The sequence below is a fragment of the Otolemur garnettii genome, unplaced genomic scaffold, assembly GCF_000181295.1.
Source record: "Otolemur garnettii isolate 467f Iridium unplaced genomic scaffold, OtoGar3 scaffold00047, whole genome shotgun sequence".
In the NCBI taxonomy this organism is placed as follows: Eukaryota; Metazoa; Chordata; class Mammalia; order Primates; family Galagidae; genus Otolemur; species Otolemur garnettii.
In genome coordinates this window covers 8,485,360-8,491,525 of record NW_003852442.1, presented here as the reverse complement: position 1 = coordinate 8,491,525, position 6,166 = coordinate 8,485,360, and the positions used below count along the sequence as shown (strand labels likewise).

The following is a 6,166-nucleotide window of genomic DNA, read 5'->3' as shown; positions in this document are numbered from 1 at the left end:
GGGTCCGGGCTGGGGATTCGAACCCGCCACCTTAGGTGTACGTGGCTGGCGCCTTAGCCGGTTGAGCTATAGGCGCCGAGCCAGATGTATATTTTTCAATCACGTCCTTTCTGCTTGTGGCTTTGCCTACTCATGTTCTTAATGCTGTTTTGATGGGTAGAAGGGGCATCTGCATGGCTAGTGGGCCAACAAAATGGGACAAAAGTAGTAATGTTACAGATTTCAAGAAGATCCCAGGAATTGGCTCTGTCAAATGAGATTTAGGAAGGGAAGTCCTGAGATGCCAGAGGCTGTCATCAAACCAGAAAGCTGTGCTTCTTAAATAAGGGGAAGGAAGTAAAAAAAGATGAGAACAGGAAGTCTTTAAAGCCTTTCACACCACATTCTGGTTACTAATAGAGCCCACTCCTTTTTTCACTGCCTCCACAAGCTGATTCAAAAATAGGGAAGGAAGTGAGGGTGGTCAGAGCAAGGCGTGAAGATGCCAAGACTTCTGGGCTTCTCTCCTAATTCATCTGCCATGTGGTGCCCCCACCTTGGATAAATCACTCCTTCACAGTTTTCCTTCAGTGACTTAGACACCGAGAGAGCAATCTAATTCTGTGAGTGGCTGTGAACTTCATTAATCATTAGAGCTCTGCAAGAGCCTCTGTAGAACACAGGTACTAAAATGCCAGTTTACGTCCCCATCATCTGGGAAGGCCAGTCTTTGCCAGCCCCACCCGCTCCCACGTATCCACGACTTGCCCTCCCCTTGCACCATATCCACTGCAGCTGTGCAAAGGCTTGCTTTTTTCCCCACCTTCTATAAATTATTTTTTCTTATTTCTTTTTTTTTTAAAAGACAGAGTCTCATTATGTTGCCCTTGATAGAGTGCCTTGGCATCACAGCTCACAGCAACCTCAAACTCTTTGGGCTTAAGTGATTCTCCTGCCTCAGCTTCCCAAGTAGCTGACACTACAGGGGCCTGCCACAATGCCTGGCTATTTTTTTTGCTGTAGTTGTCACTGCTGTTTGTACAGGCCCAGGCTGGGCTTGAACCTGCCACCTCCGGTATATGGGCTGGTGTCCCAGCTGCTTGAGCTACAGGTGTCCAGCCAGCCCTTCTGTAAATTAATTAATCCCAATACAATCCTTTAAAATGGGTGCAAAGGACCAGGAAGGAGGATGGTAACGATAATAAAACTATCACAACAATCCTCTGTGCAGACAATTCTGCCAGCTCGAAATACTCTAGAGAAAATGTGCACGTTCCTGGGATGCAAGTCCCAGAAACAGGCTGCTGGGTGGCCAGCTGGCCTGGCCCCAATGCTGGAAGGTGGGCGACGTCTACATCAGAGTAAAGAAGCAAGGAAAGGAGAGGTCATGCAAAGCGCAGAAAGTCTCTTGCTGCTCTTCCACTATTCACGTTAAACTCTGCCAAAACAAGGCTTAAAAAGAAAACAAAAGGCAGACCTCACAGCACTGTCTAAACCATACCAAAGTTTGGAGACAAACACCCATTCAGCAAGTCAGCTGAAAGACTAAGACGGGCATGCATGTGGAGGCTGAGAGATGATCAAGTACCTCTGACATTAGTCTCCCATGGGAGACCTGAAGGCCATGACCCATCTGGCTCTGTGATCATGGTGGAGTCCATCATTTGTTTGGGTTTAACTTAGACCTTCCCACCTCATAAATGTGGTAACCTGCCTCCTGGTCAGCCTTCAAATGCCCTTGAGTCTTCTTCTTCTTTTTCTTTTTTTGAGATAATATCTTGTTTCATTGTCCAGGCTGGAATGCAGTGTATGGCTGCATTATCGTGGCTGATTATAGCTCACTTTAACCTTAACCTCCTGTGCTCAAGTGATCCTCAACCTCCTCAACCTCCTGAGTGCTGGCACTACAGGCATGTGCCACCACACTCAGCTGATTTTTCAATGTTTTGTAGAGACATAGCCTCACTATGTTGCTCAGATTCCTGGCTTCAAGCAATCTAAGTGCCCCACCTCCCAAAGTGCTGGGCTTACAGGTGTTACACCACTGCTCCTGGCCCCCCTTAGGTCTCTCCATCTACAGTGAAATGCCTGAGCTCTGAGAACATGAAGTAGCATTTTGTCAGATGCCTTGTCAGTGACTCTTTGCTCTTGGGAGGAAAATACACCTTTTATTTGGTTTATGCTCATGGGTCAAAATTCAAAATGATCGGCTCGGCGCCTATAGCTCAACCGGCTAAGGCGCCAGCCACGTACACCTAAGGTGGCGGGTTCGAATCCCCAGCCCGGACCCGCCAAACAACAATGACGGCTGCAACCAAAAAATAGCCGGGCGTTGTGGCGGGCGCCTGTGGTCCCAGCTACTTGGGAGGCGGAGGCAGGAGACTCGCTTGAGCCCAGGAGTTGGAGGTTGCTGTGAGCTGTAATGCCACGGCACTCTACCCAGGGGGACAGCTTGAGGCTCTGTCTCAAAAAAAAAAAAAAAAAAAAATTCAAAATGATCAAAAAGGAGCTCAGTGAAAAATTTCCTATCCACCTTCCCATCCCACTAACCAATTCTTTTTCTGATGCAACCTATTATCAGTTTCTTGTGTGTCCCCCTATAGAGATTATCTGCATATGCAGTCATCGGTGGCTCACAGACTACCTCCCCTACTGTAGCAGATTTCCTATCTGATCTATAAGCATTTGTGAGAAATCTCCACTTATCTTATCCTGTGGCCCTGGGTTGAGTGCTATGGCATCACAGCTCACAGCAACCTCAAACTCCTGGGCTCTAGCAATCCTCCTGCCTCAGCCTCCTGAGAAGCTGGGACTACAGGCACCCAGTTGGTTTTCTACTTTTTTTTTTTCCCCAAATTTAAAAGGGCAGGATTCTGACTTAGAGGTGTGCAGTCATAATCCCACAGATGGTAGCTTCGCCCCATTGGCTCCTCAGCCAAGCACATACACCAAATGTCTGAACCTGTGGGTCCTCTCGTACTGAGCAGGATTACCATGGCAACAACACATCATCAGTAGGGTAAAACTAACCTGTCTCATGACGGTCTAAACCCAGCTCACGATCCCTATTAGTGCGCGAACAATCCAATGCTTGGTGAATTCTGCTTCACAATGATAGGAAGAGCCAACATCCAAGGATCAAAAAGTGATGTCACTACGAACGCTTGGCCGCCACAAGCCAGTTATCCCCGTGGTAACTTTTCTGACACCTCCTACTTAAAACCCAAAAGGTCAGAAGGATCATGAGGGCCCGCTTTCACAGTCTGTATCATACTGAAAATCAAGATCAAGTGAGTTCTTGCCCTTCTGCTCCATGGGAGGCTTCTGTCCTCCCCAAGCTCACCTTAGTGGTTTTCTGCTTTTAGTAGAGATGGGGTCTTGCTCTTGCAAGGCTGGTCTGGAACTCCTGAGCCCAAGGGATTCACCTGCCTTGGCCTCCTACAGTGCTACACTTACACGCATGAGCCACTGCACCCAGCCCAGAGAGAAAATTCTAAGTAACAAGAACAGGTGGTGATCCTGGGCTCAGTGTGGTCAAAGATAGAAAAAGGGAGTTTGACTTGAGCAGGTCCATGAGAAGGACCCTTTCTGCCAGAGCTATGCCACGCACGTACAATGTATATATCCCCCCTTCAAATGGTTGTATGCACCCTACAGTATTCTGCTCCCACCTTCCTACTGCACACTTATTTCAGAGATAATTCCCTACTAGTCTTCAAGCACATCTTTATTCTTTTCAAGCTATGTAACTATAAATGATCAAACAGTAGTATCTGAAGGACTGCCAATGGCAATCTTACACCACTATAAACATGGACAGCCACACTCTCATCAAAGCAGCATTATCGAACTTCAGAATTTCTGCCAATCTGGTGAGGATAGAGAGGGGTGGGAGTGGGGCCTAGCTAGGGAATGCTCAGGGCGGAGCGGGGATGAGCATCTTAAAGATGGGTATGACCTGGAGGCCTGGACTTCTGGTGATGACTGCAGTGGACGCCAGGGCACACCTTCGATGCATCTCTGGGTGGCTGCTTTTGCCTATGTCTAGGGACGTCATTGCTATAAGAAGCATGTGGCTGTACAAGTTCCAGAGGAGTAATGATTGAAGGCATTTTCTCCTGGGCTTTTTTTCTTTTTTTTCCTTTTCATTTTTCTGGACATCCCTCTGGTAATTCTATAAAATAGAGATTCTGAGTGAGAAAGCCAGTTCTTGCATACCTGAAAACGTCTTCATCTGCCCTTACTATCTGACGGTAACTTCCCTGGGTTCAGACTCTTACTTCTACGCCATTTTCTCTCAGAATTATGAACGTGTTGCTTCATCATCTTGCATCCAGTGTTGCCAGAAGACTCTGATGCCAGCTGGATTCTTGTTCCTTCACAGGCTGGACTGTTCTCTCTCCAACAGCCTTTGGCATTTTTGCTTATCCTTAGTGTTCTGAAGCTTCCATTATACGTGTAAAATATGAGTCTTAACTCACAAAATCCATGCTGGGGACTCAGTGGACCCTTTTATTCTAAGAATCACAGCTTTTCTTCTGTTCTGGGAAATTTCCTCCCATTATTTGTTGGATATTTTTCTCCCCTCTATTTTTCCAATCTTTTCCTCCCAGAACTCATATTGGACGCATACTGGAACTTTTGAAACTACCATCCTTAGTGTATTAATATTTACTTTTCTCTTACCCTCCTGTCTTATTTTATATTCTAGGGAAATTCTTTGGCTTTTTCCTCCTGCGCACTAACTCCCTTTAGGTTATATCCATGGCGGTACTGAGCCCTGTTAGTGAGGTTGTAGCTAAATGATCCTATTTTATTTCCAAGGTCTAAGAAATAAAATTCTTTTCTTTTCTTTTTCTTTTTTTTTTTTTGAGACAGAGTCTCACCCTGTGCTCTGGATAGAGTGCTATGGTGTGTCCTAGCTCACAGCAACCTCAAATTCTTGGGCTCAAGTGATCCTCTTGCCTCAGCCTCCCAAGTAACTGGGACTACAGGTACCTGCCATAATGCTCTGTTATTTTTCTTTTTTGTAGTTGTCATTGTTGTTTAGCTGGCCTGGGCTGGGTTTGAACCTGCCAGCCTTGGTGTATGTGGCCAGCACCATAACCACTGTGCTACAGGCAATGAACCGTAACAGTCTGTTCTTATTTCATGAGTATGGTATTATCTTTTTATCTCTTTCAGGATACAAAACCCCTTACAGTCTCCTTTATGCTCTATCTACTTGGATTGTCCAATGTTAGCTTTTCAATTCCTTGGGCTTGGTGCTTCCCTTTTATGCTGCTGGCTTTCCTCTAATGTTTGACGACCCTCAGTCATGTGCTTGCTCACGTGCTGTTTTAAACCCTGGTGTGTGCAGACCATGTCTTCCATTCAGCACAGCCAGTGCAGGACACACAGGGCTTTCAGACTCTGGCTTCCATGAAATCTCCTCCGATTTCTAGACCACTCGGGACACGTCTTCCAGCACTGTTAAGGACGTATGTCTGATATATAAGGATTTAGCATACATGTGTGGTGGCATGGGTTCAGTTTGCCACCTTGAACCTTAGCAGGGACTATTTAGCACTAATCAGGGAGAAGATATTCTGTTTATTATTTACTTTTTTTTCTAGCAAGACATAGCCTTTGGTATAAAAAAAAGGTGTGCTTCCAGAAGGAACCTCTAATACTAACCACCCAAAAAATTCGTGCCTTATAGTGGAAGACACAAATTTCTTAAAAATTTCCAAATGGGGGGCTGGGCATAGTGGCTCATGCCTGTAATCCTAGCACTGTGGGAGGCCAAGGTGGGTGGAATGCCTGAGCTCAGCAGTTTAAGACCAACCTGAGCAAGAGCAAGACCCTGTCTCTAAAAATAGCTGGGTGTTGTGGTGGGCACCTGGAGTCCCAGCTAGTTGGGAGGCTGAGGCAAGAGGATCACTGGAGCCCAAGAGTTTGAGGTTGCTGTGAGCTATGACACCAGAGCACTCTCCTGAGGGCAACAGAGTGAGACTCTCTCAAAAAAATAATAATAATGGCTCGGCGCCTGTGGCTCAAGCGGCTAAGGCGCCAGCCACATACACCTAAGGTGGCGGGCTCGAATCAGGCCCGCCAAACAACAATGATGGCTGCAACCAAAAAATGGCCAGGCGTTGTGGCGGGCGCCTGTAATCCCAGCTACTTGGGAGGCTGAGGCAGGAGACTC

General features: G+C 46.6%; 1 protein-coding gene across 1 annotated transcript in view; it reads right to left on the bottom strand.

Annotated features, from left to right (window-relative positions):
- CFDP1 (craniofacial development protein 1) overlaps nt 1-6,166 on the bottom strand; it is a 122,326-nt gene that overhangs the window by 39,236 nt on the left and 76,924 nt on the right. The window lies entirely within an intron of this gene.